The sequence below is a fragment of the Sapajus apella genome, unplaced genomic scaffold (genome assembly GCF_009761245.1).
Source record: "Sapajus apella isolate SASKATOON/1434 unplaced genomic scaffold, GSC_monkey_1.0 scaffold12, whole genome shotgun sequence".
NCBI lineage: Eukaryota > Metazoa > Chordata > Mammalia > Primates > Cebidae > Sapajus > Sapajus apella.
The window spans coordinates 25,155,297-25,158,888 of NW_022436952.1; positions in this window are offsets into that span (position 1 = coordinate 25,155,297).

A 3,592-nucleotide genomic window follows, 5' to 3' on the forward strand; every position below is an offset into this window, starting at 1 on the left:
TTTCTTTCTTTCTTTCATCTTTCTTTCTTTTTCTTTCTTTCTTTCTCTTCCTTCCTTCCTCTTTCTTTCTTTCCTTCTTTCTTTCTTTCTTTCTCTTTCTTTCTTTCTTTCATCTTTCTTTCTTTCTTTTTCTTTCTTTCTTTCTTTCATCTTTCTTTCTTTCTTTCTTTTTCTTTCTTTCTTTCTCTCTTCCTTCCTTTCTTCCTTCCTCTTTCTTTCTTTCCTTCTTTCTTTCCTTCCTTCCTTCTTTCTTTCTTTCTTTCTTTCTTTCTTTCTTTCTTTCTTTCTTTCTTTCTCTCTCTCTCTCTCTCTCTCTCTCTCTTTTTATAAAGATGGGGTTTCACCACGTTGGCCAGGCTGGTCTTGAACTCCTGACCTCAGGTGATCCACCCAGCTTGGCCTCCCAATGGCAGCCTTTTCTTCCCATTAAAAACTTGTGGACAGTGGATGCTGGGTGCTATGGCTCATGTCTACAATCCCAGCACTTTGGGAGGCCAAGGTGGGAGGATCATCTAAGGTCAGAGTTCAAGACCAGCCTGGCCAACATGGCGAAGCCCGGTCTCCACTAAGAATACAAAAATTAGCCAGTGGCGGTGGTGCAAGCGCACCTGTATTCCCAGCTACTTGGGAGGCTGAGGCAGGAGAATTGCTTGAATCTGGGAGGTGAAGGTTGCAGTGAGCTGAGATCATGCCACTGCACTCCAGCCTGGGGGCAGAGCAAGATTCCATCTCAAACAAACAAACAAAACTTGTGGACTCCATCTCTCCTACTCCTGCTCCCGCCTCAGAGGAAGAGGTTTGCCTTCTGCTGTCCAGAGCTACTCTGTTTCCTCAGGAACTTGGCCCCATCAGTTTGTGCCTCTTTATTAATAGTATAGAGTGTAAGACCTTGGAAAAGTGAGTCCTGACATTTGTTTAGTAGCTTTTGTGACCTTGGGCAGTCCAAATGACCTTTCTAAGCCTCAATGTTAACATCTGTAAAATGGAAGTGTAATAGACCGTTCTATCCTTGGAATCCTTAGGGAATTGGTTCCAGGACCCCCTTGGATACCAAAATCTGAGAAGGCTCAACTTCCTGATATAAAATGGTGCAGAAGTGTTTGCGTGACACCTAAGTACAACCTCTTGTGTACCTTAATAATTTCTGGATTACTTATAAGACCTGATACTATATAAATGTTATGCAAATAGTTCTTCTATGGTATTATTCTTATTTTTTAGATATTGCCTATCTACTGTTGGTTAAATCTGAGAATGTATAGCCAGGTGTGGTGGTGGGCACCTGTAATCCTAGCTACTTAGGAGGCTAAGGCAGGAGAATTGCTTGCGCCCAAGAGGTGGAAGTTGCAGAGAGCTGAGATTGCATCGCTACACTTCAGCCTGACTGATAGAGTGAGACTCTGTTTCAAAAAAAAAAAAATCTGAGGCTGTAGAATCTGTGGATACAAATGACTAACTACATATGCCTTGTGAGATTCTCCTGTTATCAAATGACGTTTATCAGTAAAGTGCATAGCCCAGTTTCTAGCACTTAGCAAATAAAACAGTGCTCCTCCCTCCCCCACACATTCAGAAGATGTCCTCACCTTCCACTTTCTTGAAAAAACAGAAATCCTTGATGGAAAGTCCTAGAACCTGCAGCTGCTCCTAGGCCCAAGCTGTCCTATTCTAATCCTCTTACAGAGACTTCCCTTCCTCCCGTCCAAGGCAATCATTCCCCTGTGCCTGGATCTATCCCCACTGGACACAGGAGCCTCGTTCCCCTGTCACCCCATCCCACGTCTCCCTCACAGTACTGGCTTCCTCCCTCAGCATGCTGATGGCCTTGAACCACTCCCTTCTTCAAAAGAGAAGTACAAGGCCTCTGTCTGGCCTCCCTTCCGGCTCCTGGAGGAGCATCTCGTAGAGCTGCAGCACCATAGGGCATGTCCTCTGCCCTTCTCTGGGAAACATTTACTGTGCAAAGGACCTGTTTCTGGGACCAGCTCTGGTCTTGAGATAATCTGAGATTATCCATTTCAGCCACCCCATGGGTTTCTGGATCTGGGGCGCTTCTCCAGGGGCCAGAAAGGCGTCCACCTCTTGGCATCACTGGGGATAAGGGCTCAGCACTGGACCCTCCTCATCCCCCTTTCAGGGCCTGATGCCGTCTGGTGCCTTCCAGTGCAGACCTTCAATGCTGGCTATGCAGTCCCTTGGGTCTGTTTCCACTGCGGCCGCGACCTCCCCCACCCTCGCCCCTCCCCTGGAAGAGAGTATGGCAGGAGCTCTGGGTGCCCATCCATCGTGGGATAAAGGTTAAGCCCTGGGAGAGGTGACCCCAGGGACTGTGGTCGAGGACCAGCCAGTCAATGCTGGAGAACCCCTGTGGCCTCTGTGGCCCCCGGTGGGACAGTATGTTGATGGTTTAACAGGAATGTGCCGATGGTGGCATGCAGCTCGGGAGAGGGTGATCAGGGATGAGAGAGAGGCCTAGGAGATGCCACGCTGCCCAATGACAAAGGAAATGACATTGAGGCAAGGCCATAAAGTGCGTGGCTATGGACAGGTGTCTGCTTGGCATAGTGGTTTGGGTGAGGAGGTAAAGTAGATGGGAAACTTCCTGTTGAACTTGCAGTCATGGGCACCTTGTAATCAAACGGACCAATGTTTCCTCACCATGAAAACATCACGAGGGTTTTTGTTTGTTTATTTGAGACAGTCTCACTCTGAAATGCACTAGTGTGATTTCAGATCACTGCAACCTCGACCTCCTGGGCTCAAGTGATCCTCCTGCCTCAGCCTCCCGAGTAGCGTGGTGTGCACCACCATGCTTGGCTGATTTTTGTATTGTTTTGTAGAGACAAGGTTTTTCTATGCTGCCAGGGTTGGTCTAGAACTCCTAGGCTCTAGTGATTCTCTTGCCTCAGCCACCAAAGTGCTGCGATTATAGGCATGAGCCACTGTGCCCAGCCATCATGAGGGTTTTGAGGGAGGGAGGAAGGAAGGAAGGAAGGAAGGAAAGAAGGAAGGAAGGAAGGAAGGAAGGAAGGAAGGGGAAAGAGAGAGAAAGAAAGAAGAATAAGAAAGAGGAGGAGGAGGTGGAGGAGGAGAAAAGGAGAAGAAGGAGGAGGAGGGAGGGAGGGAGGGGAAGAAAGGGAGAAAGAGAACAAAATAGAAAGAGAAAGAAGAAGAAAGAAAGGGAGAAAGAGGGGGTAGGGGAGAGGGAGGGAGGGAGGGAGGAAGGGAGGAAGGAAGGAAGGAAGGAAGGGAGGGAGGGAGGGGAGAAAATCCAACACAACCTGGCTTAAGCAAAGAAAATAATTTGCTGGCCCATGTTACTTAAACAGCTGAACTTGGCTTTAGGCCCAGTGAGGTATCCCAGCTCAAATGGTAGCCATCAGGCCTTAGTCTCTCTCTTTGTGCCAGTTCAGCTCTGTCTTTGTGGTGGCAAGGACCGCTCAATGTCTCATCCTCTCAGCAACCCCCAAGAAGACAGCTTCTCCCCATGGCTTTGAGCAACGTGCTAGCGCCAAGCTTCATCAGCCTGGCCCAGCTCACCTGTCTGTCCTTGAGGCCAGAGGAGCGGAATGATTGGACTGGCCGGAAGGGG